Source organism: Etheostoma spectabile, chromosome 4 (genome assembly GCF_008692095.1).
Source record: "Etheostoma spectabile isolate EspeVRDwgs_2016 chromosome 4, UIUC_Espe_1.0, whole genome shotgun sequence".
Classification (NCBI taxonomy): Eukaryota; Metazoa; Chordata; class Actinopteri; order Perciformes; family Percidae; genus Etheostoma; species Etheostoma spectabile.
Genome location: NC_045736.1, coordinates 1,922,560 through 1,940,713, shown reverse-complemented (window position 1 = coordinate 1,940,713; position 18,154 = coordinate 1,922,560). Strand labels below are relative to the sequence as shown.

General features: G+C 48.9%; 1 protein-coding gene and 1 long non-coding RNA gene across 4 annotated transcripts in view; both read left to right on the top strand.

Moving 5' to 3' along the window:
- The window catches only part of tmeff2a (transmembrane protein with EGF-like and two follistatin-like domains 2a), a gene marked incomplete at its 3' end in the record, with an annotated part of 180,747 nt that overhangs the window by 41,626 nt on the left and 120,967 nt on the right, over window positions 1-18,154 (top strand).
- The window catches only part of LOC116687511 (uncharacterized), a 42,232-nt gene continuing 27,495 nt past the window's right edge, over window positions 3,418-18,154 (top strand). Inside the window, exon 1 of the long non-coding RNA XR_004331561.1 lies at window positions 3,418-3,489. This is a non-coding gene — a long non-coding RNA (uncharacterized LOC116687511). The remainder of the gene's footprint in view (window positions 3,490-18,154) is intronic.

The following is an 18,154-nucleotide window of genomic DNA, read 5'->3' as shown; positions in this document are numbered from 1 at the left end:
TCGGACGGTAATAATCATGTAGAAGGAGAACAGTGGAAATTTACTTTTCTATCAAGCAACAAAAGAGGATTATTACCACTACTACTACTATTATTACTATTGTGCATGCGCACATTGCAATGTCGATGCTAAAACACAAAATCGTTCAACCCTACTACATACTTGATTTTTCTTTTAGTGATATGTGTCTGAAGCGCATATCACACATTTATGCTGAAGGTTTCACTGAGAGAGACGTTTTCTGTGTAAAATGTCAGACCACTTATTATTTTGGTAAGAGCAACGCATTCTCTAACTCTGTGAAGTTACAGAAATTAGCCTATAATGATCAGATCCTATTTTCAAGTATACAAAGTTGTTGATTTGATTAGAACTTAACCTTAAAATGGAAAACTGATTATATGTTTAATATGGTGTTAGAAAGCTAATTCACCATCATTTACATTTTATTGGACTAGTGGTGACTTTTCTATAGTGTGGATTAGGTTGCATAAAGCAGAAGGGTAAAATAATATAGAGTTTGATCAAGCCTTTGCAACAACCCTGCAGATAGTAGCTCCACTTTCTGAGTCAACAGCATTGTTGTAATCAATGAAACTATTGATTCATTATAGTTGCCACAGTGCTTCCATTTAATTTTGGTTGCTCTGTTGCTCTTTAAAAAAAAAAAACTTTTTCGCAAACCTGCCTGATAACGGTGATGTCTTACCACATAATGTCTGTTTTGTCCTGAGTGGAGCAATATTTTCAAGTGTGCTTGCAAGGGTACTGTTGCAAGTATTGATCATTTTGGTGTACAGATTTTTTTCACAGTAGGTACGATAAGTGGTGCTATGAGCAAAGAGTTCCTATCAAAGTAGTGTTTTTCAACTGCAGACGGCTGTGAGTATTTGGATAAAATGAAAGTAAATAACACTATACAGAGTAATGGTAAGAAATTGTAAATTTCAAACACCATTAATAGTTCTAGTTTTATGTTTAGTGAATATCAACTGTTTAGATCAGAAACCTGCGGATTTCTAGGCCAAGGAGTCTGAAAATCATCTGACAGATTATATATAAAATAGTACAGTATAATCTCACAGGCAGTTTGGACTTACATCAGCTGTTTAGGTTTAATTACTAATGTTAACTAGCATTTTAGTTAGCAGTAATTAGCCTGTGCCTGTGTTATCTCCTAACATATACCTACGCTCTCCATCTCTGCTGATTGGGAAGGATTGAGATTTCTCTTGGCACAGCTACCAGAAGACTTACAACTTTTAGACAGGTTGTCCACGTCACATCTACGTCTTCAAGTTCAGTTGGAGGCTGTGCAGTAACGCTCAGCCATCACCGGAAGCTTCCAATATCTTCATTGGTCTCCGTGCAGAACTACGGATCTGTTAGTCCATTTCTTTAACTGTCTATGTGTAGCTTCAATTAGTTTAAAATAAATAAAGCTAATAAACTGTAATTATAATACCATCTTCTTCTTTATGGCTTCTTATATAACAACAAGTTGTTGTGCGTTATCAGTCAAGGTAGGGCATTTGGTAGATGCTGGAGAAGTTGGAGGTTGGGATTGGATACAGTCCCTCGCTTCTTCTTCCTCGGTTTTCACGGACCTCATTAAATTGCCGAGTCTGCCCGACTTCAAGTCCACACGATCTGTAACACTACGTACCGATATTCACTGAGTGTGCCAATGCAACTTTCTGATTGATGCCTGAACGCATCCCAGCTCTCGGACGTGCAGTCATTAGTTATCTATCAACGTAATCCGTGCAGTAAATCACAGAGTGTATGATCAGTAGTAACCACACAATTGTAACATCTAGCCATCTTTATCTGTGATTATATTCACTGTAGACTATGTAAGATTGTTCAGTTAGACACAGATATTAATTCAGATATAATCACAAGTGGCATTTACACACCTAAAGGATCATTAGGAACACCTGTTCAATTTCTATTAATGCATTATTAATCAACCAATCACATGGCAGCTTCAATGCATTTAGGGGTGTGGTCCTGGTCAAGACATCTCCTGACTCCAAACTGAATGTCAGAATGGGAAAGAAAGGTAATTTAAGCAATTCTGAGCATGGCATGGTGTGGTGCCAGACGGGCCGGTCTGAGTATTTCACAATTTGCCCAGTAACTGGGATTTTCAGGCAACCCATTTCTAGAGTTTGTTAGAATGGTGTGAAAAGGGAAAACCTCCAGTATGCGGCAGTTCTGTGGGCAAAAATGCCTTGTGATGCAGAGGTCAGAGAGAATGGGCCGACTGATTCAAGCTGATAGAAGAGCAACTTTGACTGAAATAACCACTGTTACAACCGAGGTATGCAGCAAAGCATTTGTGAAGCCACAACACGCACAACCTTGAGGCGGATGGGCTACAACAGCAGAGACCCCACCGGATACCCACTCATCTCCACTACAATAGAAAAAAAGAGGCTACAATTTGCAAGAGCTCACCAAATTGGACAGTTGAAGACTGGAAAAATGTTGCCTAGTCTGATGAGTCTTGATTTCTGTTGAGCATTCAGTGGTAGAGTCAGAATTGGCGTAAACAGAATGAGACATGAACCCATCATGCCTTGTTACCACTGTGCAGGCTGGTGGTGGTGGTGTATGTGTGGGGGAGTTTTTCTTGGCACACTTTAGGCCCCTTAGTGCCAATTGGGCATTGCTTAAATGCCATGGCCTACCTGAGCGTTGTTTCTGACCATGTCCATCCCTTTATGGCCACCATGACCCATCCTCTGATGGCTACTTCCAGCAGGATAATGCACCAGTCACAAAGCTTGAATCCTTTCAAATTGGTTTCTTTAACATGACGATGAGTTCACTGTACTAAAATGGCCCCCACAGTCACAGATCTCCACCCAATAGAGCATCTTGGGATGTGGTGGAACGGGAGCTTTGTGCCCTGCATGTGCATCCCACAAATCTCCATTAACTGCAAGATGCTATCCTATCAATAAGGGCCAACATTTCTAAAGAATGCTTTCAGCACCTTGTGAATCAATGCCCGTAGAAATAAGGCAGTTCTGAAGGCAAAAGGGGGTCAACACAGTATTAGTATGGTGTTCCTAATAATCCATAGGTGAGTGTATAGTGTCACTGCCGCTGCAAACGATAAACTATTGACGCTACAAAGTATTTAATGTTTTTAGTCGGACAATATAAATGAATGAAGGGGAGGAATACGTGGAAAAGGGGAGAGACAGACCGTGGGGGAGACGTTAGCCATTTGGCCAGCTTTGCTTGTTGTACTACTCCGAGCAGCTAGCTTGTTAGCTCAGCCAGTTCTGGCTCTGAGCAGTGTTTTGGAAAAGATGTGGAATTTCAGTTCTTTATCATTGTATGGTACGTGCACCTTCAAACAGAGGACAGAATATTTACCTGACAACACAAGTGACAGAGAAGAGTGGCAGCAAAAACTCTCCTGTCCTGTTAGTAGTGTCCTGAGGACTGTCTGGGACAGTCAGACACTGTCCTGTACGCTTTCCTGTGACTCTAGCACCTGTCCGTGACTTCGTGACTGTCCTCTACACTGTCTTGGGACTCCAAGACACTGTCCTGTGACTCTGTGACTGTCGAGGAACAGTCAGACACTGTCCTGTACTGTGTCCTGTGACTCCATAACTGTACTCGTCTGTCACTCCCTATCAATAAATGTTTTTTGCCAATCACACACACACACATACATATATATATATATATATAGAGTCGGTTCTAGCTCGGGAGCTAATAACCATCACTCTCTCACTCGCTCTACCATCCATTCCTGCACCCACACACCAGGCCCTGCTATTCTCTTAAAGAGATCAACACATACACCAGTGCACAAGTATAATGTCAGGCCACTTACATACGCTATGCGATAGCTCAGAAGCATAAATCACACTTTACACCAACATTTCACCTCCAGGATTGTGACTAGCAAAGTGTGGTGCGAAGTTGAAATCTAAAAGTCCTGTTATTTATTCTTTATAATCTCGATAGACAAGAGGAGTTTGTTCCAGGTGGAGAAGGAGGGCGCTGGTTTCTGTTTTCTTTTTCAAGGTAACTTCACAGATGCAGAAACAGTGTCAGATTTGCTCTCGCTCCATACCCCTCTGTGGCTTTAGATACTCTCAGATGTTTCAAAGGAACAATTTGAGGCCATGTAAAAAAAATTGCATACCACCTTAGCTCAACTGGGATCAGTGGATTCCATCCTCTTGAAACAATTTTCTGTGCCCCCAGAAAATGTCAAAGTGTGATTGAAATTCATTCTATATGCCACATGCTGATGAAGGGACAGCAGTGTAGCGAAGCATTCTGCCTGTTTTATGTTGGGGTGGTGCCTGAGTCGTTGCACGAAAGGTTCCAAGAGTGTCCTTCACCGGAATGAAATCCTTTTCAGCAGTCTTAGGCTACTCAACAAGCCCACATGCACAATCCTTCTCTGGAGATATGTAAAAGTAAAGGTTGTTGAGTTTGCCTTGTACTACATTGTTCAACTGTTGGTTCCTTTGTGGCTTTATGTCATCCTTATTTTGTTGTCTCCACTGGATACGTCAAAAAGTTATGGGGAGTGGATGTGACTAAAACTAGACTTGACCAACACAACATTTTTTAAGCAATAATGATTTAATGATATGTGACAATAACACAGTTTGTCATCTATTACTAATTTATGGATGAAGCCCCATTAATTTGGTTGTTTTGTTCCTGAGTTATAACCAAGAGGAGTTGTAGAGGGAAATTGTCAAAAACATACTAAAAACAAACATGTAGTTTACATAAAACGGTTATGTTCAATGAACCTTGTTTGTTTTGAAACTTCACTGGAAATTAAATTTGTATCACACTATAAACAAACAAACTTTTCCTCAGATATGTGTTTCCATGTTGGTAAAAAAAATTGATAAATGAACCTAATTTAGCATTTTTAAGGTATTCGTATCAGCATCCATGGTAAGTTGGGCCCTGATTATGTTGCAGGTTGGCAGCTGTGGATGGTAGGTAGATGTGACCTTGTATGAACTAACACTCTGTAGGAGGGGACTATTGTGGGGAGGTGGAGCACACTGTGCTCTCTACATGGCGCTTGTAGAAAGATGTTAAAGCATAGTCTTTGATTATTTGACAGGGTGACCGGAATTCTTAGATAGGGATCAGCAAGGACTGTGGAAGGTTTTAAGTAGTAGGCCTGTCATTTAGAAGGGGTCCTGGTCCTGGTTCTGGGCGATGCCTCCACTGGGAGTGGGGGCTTCAGCTAGATGCAAGTCCATATCAGTAGGCTGTCCCGGGACTAGGAGTCGCTGACAGAAAGGCCGCACGTTAATCCCATTTCAGTTAAGGTCTTCTCACGAATAGATCTGCCATGCCTACATGTGCAACAGTCACTTGCTGTGCTAGAGCAGCACTCTAAATTTGTTCAACTGAGCCAGCTTGTGATACAGTCTTCTGATATACTCGTGCAGCTGCTGTCTAAATGCAATGTGACAGGGAAATCTGTAGACCTTGTGTTGTGGACAGCGTGAGAGTATCTTTTCAAGAATGGGAATTGCCTGTATTCTCTGGATGATGACAATAATAAATACAGGAAAAATTAAGACACAGTTTGTCAAACTGAAGCTTACTTACCGTGGCATAAAGCTTCACTTGATCAGTCAAGAGCCATATATAGAGAAGAAAATGTACAGCAGAAAGCCTAGTTCTCTTTCTTGGGTGCTGCGGCTCAATTCCCTGTATTAGCATGTAGCTCAGGAAAAGATATGGATCTCCATAAGGGGCAGCGCGTTTGTACAATACTACCAGTACAACATGGCAAACTGTGCTTTAGAAAAGAAAGTAGAAGCAGCATTGCGACTCTGGATTTACTAGTTTTTTCTGGGCCCATTCATGCTAACTTGAAACAGGGCAGTTTTGGTGCTGGGTCACAATGCAGTGAGGGTCACTGTGGTGATCAAGAGTAGAGATTTCTACGTGTGTTGTGGAGGTTGTTGGTTTATTGTGTGTATGACAAGTGAAGGTAAGTGTGATCCTGGGATTAAATGACAGTTAGATCAAATGACTGCAGTCCTCTCATACAGGATGCTTACACAAACACTCAGCACCCAAAGTTAGCTCATCTGCAATAGGTATCCTGAGCCTCTACATGACAATATTGCTTCAGGCAACCCAGGCACTTGGGAAAGTTGTATCCTTGGGTGCCTCCCTTTAAAGGTATTTAAAGTTTAGTAACCTGCATCAGACCTTGGGGCAGACCTAGGCAGCTGCAGGGAGCTCACCGCAGGGTACTAGCTGAGAAGGAAGTACTTTTGTAATCTCTCAGAGGGGCTTAGAAAGGTATTGCTGCAATACCCACCTTGTTGCCATCTGCGTCACCTAATAAATAATGTAGTGTGTTTTAACACATTGTACTCAATTTACAAATGTGTCCCCTTTAAAACCGTGCCCCACTGGTCTGTCTCTCTGTTCTGTTGCTACAGTATTTGGTTCCACCACGATGTGACTGGGACTGTGGCTCATTTCAGATACGGGTGTAAGAGAAATGTAACTTCACTTTAATGTATGGTGACATACTACATGTTCTTTGTATCAATACAAATATATTGTTGGATTAGTGCAAGCACAGTGTCAGTGAACCAAGGCAGTTAAGTAAGGCTTAGTAAGGCTGGCAAATGAGCTAAGTTGGACTAGTGGACCATTTTGGTGGTCCAAATGCTGTGTCAGGGTTAGCCGCATATTTATTACATTATCAATGGTTCACACTGGTGATTGTTTTTCAATATATCAAGCTTTGTACGTTAACGTCTTAAATAAGTTCTGATTTTTCCTTTGTATCTAAGAATTTCAAGCAAATTAATCAGTAAGATGCATTTTTTAAATATAAACAAGAGCATGTTTGAGAGAACAGTGACGAAAAGCTATAAAACCATGTTATATCCATGGTGACAAGTCTTAAACTCATGTATTCCTTTCTGTGTTTATTTCAAATCCAATAATTGTGCCAATTTTGTACGAGTGATATTGCTAAGTTGCAGTCCACACCATACCTCAGTGTAACTTCTATCTGCAGAATTTGCAAATATCTGACTAATTGTTGCTTGGAATGATGATCATCTTTGCTATAGGCGGTTGCACGGTTTGGGGTGGAGTGGAGCTCCATGGGACGAAGAGTCATTTGTTTTCTCGCATATTGATATTATTATGATTAAGTATTCAATTATTATCCCGTATGTTTGCTCTCGCTGCCTTTTGCAGAGCTCTGCCTCCCAAATGGCATGCCCTTCCCTTCATACAAGTCAGCACTGTGCGTGCACTCGCTTCACTTGCATCTCTGTCTAGTTGTAGTCCCATCTAGGCGGACGTTTAGTTCGTGCTGTGTCACCTTTTTCACCCCCTCAACCTACCGCCTCCCCCCCCCTTTCCCTCCGACCCCCCCCCCACCCGCCGCCCCCTGCCCCCGCCCCCAGCTCCCCCCCGCCCCCCCCCCCAACCCCCCCAGGGACCCGCGCCCGCGCTCCCGACGCCACCCAAACCCTCCCTCCCGCAGTCCCCCCGGCCCCCGCCCCCCCCCCGACACCCCCCCCCCCCCCCCCGCCCCCCCCCCCCCGGGGGCCCACATCTTACCCCCCCCGCAGCTCCCCGCGGCCACCACGCCCCCGCCCCGCGGCCCCCGCGGCCCCCTCCCGCCCCCAACCCGGCGCCCCACCTGGCCCCACCCCCCAACGCGCAAAACCGGACCCGCCGCCCTGACCCGTACCGCCCGACGCCGGGACCCCACAGGCAACCGCACCCCCGGCCCCAAACCGAACGGGGCCCGCCCCCCCACCCCCGCGCCACCACCACCCCCTCGGGCGACCCCCCCCCAAGCCCCCGCCCCCCCCGAAGCCGACCCCCCCCCCCGCAGACCGCGGACGAACCACCCGGGCCCGAACGCCCCGCGACCGACGAAGAAAAAACCAAGGCCCCCCGCCGCGGCGCCCCCCAGACCCCACGACCCACCCGCCCCCCAACGCCCCGGGCAACCGCCACCAACCCCCCGGCCCCCCGGGACCCCCACCCCCGCCGCGCGCCCCGCCCGCCACCCCCGACCCCCGCACAGCCACACCGGCCAGCGGGCCCCCCCCCCGCCCCCGCACCCCTGCACCCCCGCACGCCCCACCCGCCCCCCCACGCTCGGCCGCAACGGCCCCCCCCCCCCCCAACACGCCCCCCCGCCCCCCAGGCCGCCCCGCACACCCCCGCCGCCCAAAGCCACCCCCGCCGCATCGGCGACTGCCCCACCTCCCGCCGCCCCCCCCCCCGCGCCCCCCCCCGGGGCCTCACCCTCGAACCCGGGGCCCGCCGCCCCCGCCCCCCCACCAAACGACCCACGAACGCCCCCAAGGGCCAAGGCCACCCCCCACCCCCCGGGGGCCCACCCCGGCCCCCCGCCCCCCCCGTCCCCCCCGCCCACCCGCGCCCCCACCCCACCACCCGGCCCGGCCCAGGAGCGGGGGTCCCGCCCCCACCCCCCCCCCCCCCCACCCACCCCCCGACCTCCACACCCCCCACCGGCCCCCCCCCGCCTCCCGCAGCCCGGGCAACGCCGCAACCCCCCCCCCGCCTAACCCGGGCCCCCCCAGGCGCCCCCGAAACCACCCAGGGGACCCCACCCCTCCCACCCGGCCCCACACCCACCCCCACCCACCGGGCAGCCCGAGCGCCCCGTGCCCCCCGGCCCCCCCACCCCCGCAGCCCCGCCCCCTCGCCGCAGGACACCAAACCGCCCCCCCCCCCCCCTCCCCCCGAAGGAACACGACTGCCGACCCACGCCCACCCGCCCCCCACCCCCCCACGCCCCGCCCCAGCCCGACACACCCCACCCCGCCAGCCCCCACCCCGACCCCCGCCCACCCATCCAAACACCCCACCGGCCGCCCGACAGGAGCATCCACCACGGGGACCTCCCCCCCCCTCCGACCCCCACATCTTCCAGACAGTCCCCGAACGCCCCCGACCCAACACGCACCCGGGACCCCCCACAGACCCCGGCCCCGCCCCCCAACCCGCCACTGGCCCCCGGGGACCCCCCGGGCCCGCCCACCGACCCCACCCACCCCACCCCGGCGGGACCGCCCCCCCGGAAAGGCCGCCCGCCCCCCCCCGGACCACGGCCCCACCCACGCCCCCCCCCCCCCGCACCGGGGACCGCCCCCCCGCCCCAACGGCCACCGCGCCCGGGGCCACGCCACCAGACCACCCCCGCCCAAGCGGGCGGCAGGGCAACAGCCGCCCCCCGGGGACCGCCAGACCCCCCCGGGCCCCCCCCCAACCCGCCAAGGCCACGGGGCCGCCCTCCCCGCCCCCCCGCGCGGCACGCCCACCCGTCCACCCAACGACACACCCAACACCCCACGCCCAAATCCCCACTAGCCCCCGGGGGGTGGCGTGGCGTACCCGACCGGGACAGCACCACACCGCCCCCACCGCCCCGCCCCCACCGCCCGACCGCCACCCACCCCGGCTGGCCCCCCCCACGCGGGGGCGCCACACCCTCAAACCCACACCCCGCGCCCCCCGCGCCCCCCCTCAACGGGTCCCACCGCACACCGCCCGGCGACTTCCGCCGCCCCTAAGGCAACCCCCCAAACCGCCCCCCACCCCGAGGCCCCCCCGCCCAACGGCCCCCACAGCGCAGAGCGGCCCCACACAAACCCCGGCCAACCCCGACCCCCAAAAACCAAGGGACCACCCCCACACAACCCCCACCCACCCCCCCCACAACCCGCCGCACCGGCAACCCCCCCCCAACAGCCGGGGACGGAGGTTATTGTTGGGCATCGGATCGCTGATTGTTGTCTGTGACGGGTATACTGTGCTATCACCCCGCAGCTCACCCCGGCGCGCCCTCTTGTTTGGGGGCAAACCCCAGAAAGAAGCAAAGCGCCGTTTCACCTGACACAGCACGGATATACTACAGCCACGGCCCCCCGCACGACGCCTCCCCCACCAGACCCCCGCCCCCAAAGGTACCCCCCCAACCCCAGGCGGCCGACACCCACGCCACCCCAACCCCCCCCGCCCAGCCGCCCCCACCACCACCAGCACCCCACCAAACCCTACCACCAATCCAAAAAAAGCGCCCCACAACCAAACACCCTGACCACCCGAATACCGCCCGCCCGGCAAGAGGGAAAGCCCCGACCAAGGGTGAGAAAAGCCAACGGGCAAAACCACCCAGGGGCAAGAAATAAAAAAAACAACAACAAAGCAAACAAGGACGCGAAACAAAGGAAAAGGGAAGCCAAAGAGAAAAGAAACAAAAAAAAAGGACAACAAAAATCGAGAAGAAACAAAAAACGAGAAAATCAAAAAAAAAAGAAGAACAGGAAGAAAAAAAAACATAAAAAAAACAAAAAAAAAACGAGGGGGAAGGGAAAAACAGACAAAAAAAGCAAGGGAATAAGAAAGGAAGGAAAAGAGAGAAGAGGAGAACAGAAGATAAAAAAACAGAGCGAGAGGAAGAAAAAGAAAGAACGCGAAGGGAAGGATAGGACAACAAAAACAAAAAAAAAAAAAAAAAAAAAAGAGGGGGATAAAACAAAAAAAACAAAAAGAAGAAACCAAGGGACAAAAAAAAAAAAAAAAAAAGAAAAAAAAAAAAAAAAAAGTAAAAATACGAAAAAAAAAAAAAAAGGAAAAGAAACAACAAATAAAACAAAAAAGGGAAGAAAAAAGTAGAAAAAAAAAAAACAAAACAGAAACCGGTAATATATGAAGGGGTGAAAAATAACAAGAAAAAGGAAAAAACAAGCGAGGCACGAAGACTAGGAAACAGCAAAAAACGAAAAAAAGAAAAAAAGGAAACAAAAAAAAGGCAAAACGACAAACTCACGGGAAAAGACAGAAACGCCGAAAGGGGGAAGGAAAAAGCAAAAAAAGACAAAAACAAAAACAACCAAACAACGGCCGAAAAAAAAAAAAGGAAAAGAGAGAAAAAAAGACAACATCGAAAAGAACACAAAAGAAAAAACAACGAAAGACAGAAAAGGAAGAGGAACCGGAGGGGGGGGGGGGGAAAAAGACTAACAATGACCCAAAAAAAAGCCAAAGAACCACGAAGGAGAAAAAACAAAGAAAGCAAAAAAAAAGAAAGGAAAAAAAGAAAAAGAAAAAAAAAAAAACAAAAGGCAAAAAAAGACAATAAAAAAAACACAAACAACCACGATAAAGGTACAACAAAAAGAAGGGGGGGGGAAAAAGAGGAAAAAAAGGGGAGGAAAAAAAAAACGAGGAAGTAGAAGAAAAAAAATTAAAATAAAGAAGGCGAAGAAAAAACAAACCAACAAGAGAGACGAAAAGGACAAAAAAAAAAAAGAGAAGTAAGAAAAAAAGAAAAAATGAAGAGAATATAGGGAGAGGAAACAAGCAAAAAAAGACAAACAAAAGAAAAGAGAAGAAAAAGAACGGAGAAAAGAAAAAAAAAAAAAGGAACAATAAAAAAAAAAGGAAGAAGAGAAAAACAACAAAAAAACAAAAACGAAAAAAAACAAAAAAAAAAAAAAAAAAGGCAAAAAGAGAGGGACAGTAAAAAAAACAAGAAGGAAAAAAGGAAAAAAAAAAGGAAAAGAAAAAGAAAACAAGAAAAAACAGAAAAAAAACCGGAAAGAAAAGTGGAAAAGAATGAAACAAAAAAAAAAAAGACAGACAAAAGAAAAAAAAAGAAAAAGAAGAGAAGGGAGAAAAGAAAAAAAAAAGAGACGAAAAAAAAAAAAAGAAAGAAAAGGAAAATAAAAAGCAAAAGAAAGAGAACAGGGGGAATAAAAAAGGAACAAGAAAAGATGGAAAAAGAAAAAAAAGAGACAAAAAAAAACAAAAAAAAAAAAAAAAAAATAGCATAACAAAAAAAAAAAAAACAAAAGGAAAAAAAAAAAGCAATAAAAGGGAAAACAAAGCGAAAGAAGGGGCGGGAAAAAGTAAACGGGAAACAAAAAAAAAAAAATAAGAACAAACGATCCGAAAAACAAAAGAAAAGAGGGAACAAGGAAAGGAAGGAAAAAAAAGAAAAAAAACACGAAAAAAGAAAAAAGAAAAAAAAGAGAAAAACAAAAAAGATGAAGCAAAAAAAGAAGAGCCAACAAAAGGAAGGAAAACAACGGGACAGAAAAACAAAACAAAAGGAAAGAAAAAAAAAAGAAAAAAAGAGGAAAAAAAAGGGAAGAAGAAGAAAAAGAAATAAGGAGGAAATAGAAAAAAAAAAAAACAAGGACAAAACATACAAAACACAAACAGAAAAAGAAAGAGAAAAAAAAGAAGAAGACGATAAGAAAAAAGAACAAAAAAAGAAAAAAAGAAAGAAAATTTCCATAACCCGCGACCCCCCCCCCCCCGTACCCTCATACACCCCACACACCTCCCCCCCCTCTCCATCCCCCCTACCACTCCCCATGCCCCACTCCCCCCTCCTTTGACCCCATCCTCCACAACCGCCCCACTCCGTCCCCCTCCCCCATTCCACCCTCACCACGCCTCCCTCCCGTCCCTCACTTTTTTCTCACACCCAACTTCGCCGCCCCATACCCCTCTCCCTCCCCCTTACTCCTCCACCCCCCCCCCCTCCTGCACATCACCTTCCCACCCCCTCTCACTCCTGTACCACCCTCCCCTAACACGTCTTTTTATACCCACCCCCCCCCAAAAAATACTGCGAGCACACGCAACCAGCGCGCCACACAACCACCAGCCACGCAACCCACCGAAACCGGCGACGGAGGTACGAAAGACGGGCCACCGCAAGCCAACCCCTCACGGGAAACGAAGGACCCGCCACCAAAGAGGAAAAACACCCCAAGCCGAAAACCCAAAAATACATACGAGCACCCCACACCAAACAGCACAGGAGAACCACAACACAAAACATAGCACAGGGAAAAGAAGCCCCCACAACCCTCTATCTATGCTATTTTCGCGCGACACCCCCCAACCCCCCACGAACCCCAAACCCCACCACGCCCCCCACTGCAACCACGGAACAGCAACAACAGGACCCACCCCAAACGCCACACCCACCACCGTGACACGGCCCGAGGAAGCAAAAACCAAGGACGGACCCCAGACCACCAACGGGAAGGCCCACACCGCACGACAACAGGGAAAGAAAACCAGGAAAGACCCAAACCACCAGAGGCCACCACACCCCACCCAGCCCACGCAACAACCCGAAGAAAAACAAACCAGAAAAAAGGAGATGACAACACAAGACGCCCCGACCACCACCAACGGCCGGACCATAGCAACATAAGCAGAAAAAAAACCCAAGAGGACACCCGAACCACAGAACCAAGCAAGGCCCACCAGCACCGGCAAGCGCCAAAGGTGGGGGGAACAAACCAACCCACACGGCCAACGAGGCAAAAAACACCCACCGGGCCAACCGGGGCGAAGAAAGAAAGCGAACCCAGACCGACGCACAAGACCCAACCAACCGCCACAACAGAAAAACCAAGGCAGCGACAAAAAAGACAGAAAGAGAGAACACAGAAAAAAAAGAAAGCGACAAAGAACCGGACACCCGAAGAACAAAAAACAAAAAACAAGAGCAGAAAAAAGAACCAAAAAGGGACACATAAGAAAAAAAAGGGGGGGGAAGCAAAGAGAAACGAGGAAGCACAAGACAACGAGAAAACAGAAAAGCAAAACAAAGAGAGCACATATAAAACAAAAACAACAAACCCAGAAAACGCAAAAACGAAGCCACGAGACAAGTAACAACACCGCAGGAAAACGAACGACCAGCTCCCGACTAAACCCCCCCCCCCCCCCCCCCCCCCCCCTCCCCCCCCCCCCTTCCCCCTACTCCCCCCTCCTCCCCCCCCCCCCCCACACCCCTCCCCCCCACCTCCCCCCCCACCCCCCCCCCCGTTGCTCCCACACCCCTCTCCCCCCCCAACACACCCCCCCCCCCATCCTCCCCCCCTACCCCTTGCTTCCTCCGACCAGCCCCCCCGCCTAGCCCACCGAGCACAAACGTGAAACGACCCCCACCCGAGCCCCCACCGACCCCGCCCGACACCCCGCAAACCCCCCCACACTACGCGACCGCCACAAAAGCCCCACGGCCCCCCCAAGGAGAGACCACCCAGCCCCCGGGGGAGAAGGGCACCCCACCCACCCCGACAATCGGGCCCCCGCCGCCGGACAGTCAGCCGGAGAGCAACACCAGGGCGGGGGCGAAGGGCCACGACCACGGAAACAAAACACACCCCCCAGAACGCGACCCCGCCCAGACAAACCAAAAAACTAGCACTGAGAGAGCAGAAGCATACCTAGACCACAAAACCACAAAAGAAGAAGGGACAAACCCAGAGAGGGACAAGGGAGCCGTGAACCCACCGGACACTAAACAGAACCCCCCACACAGCCAACCGATAAAAGGTGTGCACACATCCACCCGAACAGAACACAACAGGGGAACGGAAAGACAAAACAAGAGACATACACCGCACACGACCACACGGACAAAACGACACACAGCAGCAGAAAGTCCGCCGAAAGCAACGCACAAGCACACAGCCGAACAAAAAAGAACACACCCACAAATGCGACCTTGAGGAGGCGTGGGAAACCGGAAACAGAAAAAAAGGAACAGAGGGGAAAAGAAGGCCCACGAGCCCCCAGGCCAGGCAATCACACAGCCTCACCCCCGAGAGAAAACGAAAGGAACTCCATCTGAAAAAAAACACCAAAAGACCAACATTCAACCTAACACACAACAAACATCCTATTCAGGAAACACGCTGTTGTACTAATGGTAGAATCAGTGTTAACCTCTTAACCGCTCCACTCATGTTATAACACACACCCACATTTTCATACCTTTAAAAACAACACACAAACCCCCTTTTACCCCCCTCCCCTTTTTTCCTCCACCCGCCCCCTACACACCTTCCACCCCACCTTCCCTCCTTATAGCCCCATCTCACACGTATCCCTACCCCCCCCCCACCCGCCTCCTCCAACGACCTCCAACTCTCCACCCCCCCCAACCACCCCCCCCCTTTTCCCCCCACCTTTCCACCCCCCACCCCCTCTGAGCCTCCCCACCCTCCTACCCCCTCCTCTAGTTCTCCCCCCCAGACACTCCCCCTCCCCCCCATGCTCCCCAACCTTGCCCCCACTCACTAACCACAACCAGTCGCCCCCCCCCTTGACCCCTTCCGGTTTATCCTTTACCCTTACTTGTTCCCACCCCTGCCCCCCCGGCCTCCCCACAACCAACGCGCCCCTACCCCACTCCCGCCTCCCCCCCCCCACGACGGCCCCCCGGTTGATTTTTGTCCACCCCCCCCTCCCGCCCCCCTCCCTACCCACCTTCCCCCCCCGCCCCCCCCTCACCCTCCCCCCCCCACCCCCACCTCCCCCAGTCCAGCGTCAGTCTTTTGTCACCACATCTGGTATGCCACCCCCTTCTGTTTTTTTCGCGTTTTTTTTCGTTTGTCTTCTGCCTCGTCCTCTAATCTGACCAGTTCCTTCCTATTACTCCCTCCCTTTTTTCCCTCCCCTTCCCCGTTCCCCACACCTATCTTCCTTCTTGTCCTCACCTCTCCTACCCTACCTCCCGCCTCACACACCCCCTATCCAACCCCCCTCCTAAACCGACCACCCAGAAAAGCCAAAATTAAGGCAAACAAAGAAACAAAGGCAAAAAAAAGCCAGGGGGAAAGAAAGAAAAAGAAGAAACAGAAGACAAAAGAAAAAGAAACAGACGAAGACAAAAAAATGGAAGAAAAATAGGGACAAAAAGAGAGAAGACAACGAAACAGTAAAAAATAAAAGAAAATAGAGGAAGAAAGAGGGCCCCCCCACTGAAAGAAAAAGGAAATATAGAGCACACAAACAAAAAACACACGGAGAGCAACAACAAAAAAAACAAGTGGAAAACGAAAGAACAGAAAAAAAAGAATGAAAAGAAGAAGAGAACGAAAAAAAGGCGACTGAAAAGGACATCAAAAGGATATAAAGAGGGGACAAGAAAAACAGACAACCAGATACGAAGAAAAACGGACGAAAGGAGAAGCAAACAACCAAAGAGGACGAACAAAAAAATCAGAAAAAAAAAAAAAACCAACAAAAAATAAAGAAAAACAAAAGAAAAATAGCGAGAACACAAAAACAAACTGAAACTTCCCTCGCGAGCCACCAGCTTCACCCACCAGGCAACCACACACAACAATTACCGGAAAAGAAAAAAAGAGGAAGCAAAAAAAAAAAAAGCAAAGGAGGAAAAAGAAAGGGGAGCGAAAAACAGGAAAGAGGAAAGGAACAGAAACAAGAAGGCCCGGAAAACCAAACCAAAACAAACGGAAATAGGACAAAAACAGAAATTAAGACAAAATAAAAGAAAAATAACGAAAAAAAAGGGGACAGGAAAAAGGGAAACAAAAACAAGAGAAGAAAAGGGAAAGGAAAAAAAAGAAAAAACAAAAGAGGGCCAAGACAGAGACGAAAAGAAAGAGAAAACGAAGCGGGCACAGAAAAAGAACCAAAAGAGAACAAAACGGAATAGAAAAAAAAAAAAAAAGGAAAAAAAAGCGGAAGAAGGAAACAACAAGGAAGACAGGAAAGAAAAAGAAAAACATGAGAAAGAAAAAAAAAGGGCGAAATGGAAAAAAAAAAAAAAAAAGAAAACGGAAAAAACAAAGGGAAAAAAAGAAAAAGAAAAAACCGGAAAAGGAAAGAAAGAACAAAGGAACAAAAAGAAAAGAAAAAAACAAAACAAAAAAGGAAAGGCAAACGAAAAACAAAAACACAAACAAAGAAAAAAAAAAAAACAAAGAGGAAGAAAAAAAAAGGACAGGCCGGGCAAAAAAAAAGGAAGAGGGAAACACAAAAATAGAAAAGAAAAAAAAAGAAAAAAAAACATAAAGGGAAAAAAAAGCGAGGAAAGCAAAGAAAAAAAAAAGAAAGACAAAAAAAAAGAAACAGAAGAAAAGGAAAAAAACAAAAAAAAGAAGGCAATAAAAGAAAAAAAAAAGCACACGAGAAGAAAGAACGAAAAATAAACGAAAAGGCGATAAGAAAAAAAAGCTAACCCCCACAACACACAAAACCCCCAACCGCAAACCCCCCCATAGCCATACAACACAAAACAGACACACTCCATTTAAACACACATATAAACAATTCTAAAAGAAAGATGGAAACGAACCTAACCCCCAACCCAACCCTCCCCTCCCCACTCCCGTTTCTCCATACTCTCCTTACCCCCCTACCCCCCTTCTACCCCCCCCCCCCCTCCACCCCACCCCCCCACCACCCCTTCACCCCCTCCTCCACCCTTACTCTCCCACATTGTTCTGCTCATTCGTTCCTGTCGTTGCTATTGTCCTGTAATCTTCCGCCTCCACACTTTTTCACCTTTCAATCTCATCCGTCTGCCTACTTAATCCATCACGCTGCTGGCCTCCCTGCAGAGCCGTTCCTCTGTATCACACCTCCCTCAGTTTCTCAAATCATCCTCTTCCAAAACCGGCTTTTTTTCACACTGCATTACCCTACTCATCTGATACCCTCCTCCTTCTGACACGTCTTTGTTCCACCATTGTAAGCCGCATTATATGGCAGCTCTATGAAGTCAGCGTTGGGAGCTGACTCGAGACGGCACGAATTGAAGGGAATTGCCTTTTTTACAAAGGGGTTCAGACGGTGGAATGCGGCGGTTGCTTGTGTTAGTGTGTGTTGGTCTCTGCTTGTGTGTGGTGTGTGTGGTGTGTGTGTGTGTTGTGTGTGTGGTGTTGTGGGTGTGTTGTGCTGTGTGTGTGGTGTGTGTGATGCACCGACACCGCCAGGTAAAAAGACACCAGGTCCTGGCTTCCAGTCCCAAAGCTTAGCTTTGGAACTCAGATGCCGAGAGTTACGGGTAGCCGGCCCCACAGCAGCCCTGCAGGAGGTTTGTGTGACCCCAATTTTCTGCGTGAACAAATACACATAAAACAACCGCATGGGTGGGAACGGATTTAAAAACGGGGTCACCGAGTAGCCCGCAACAACCTCAATGCCCAACAGCATGCGCACCTGTAACACCGGAGCACACAGACTGTATTTCACGGCACCTGACGTTTACCTGCCTGGCCTAACACCTGTATTGTCTTCCCTAGTTCTTTCCTGTCCCTGGCCACTCCCG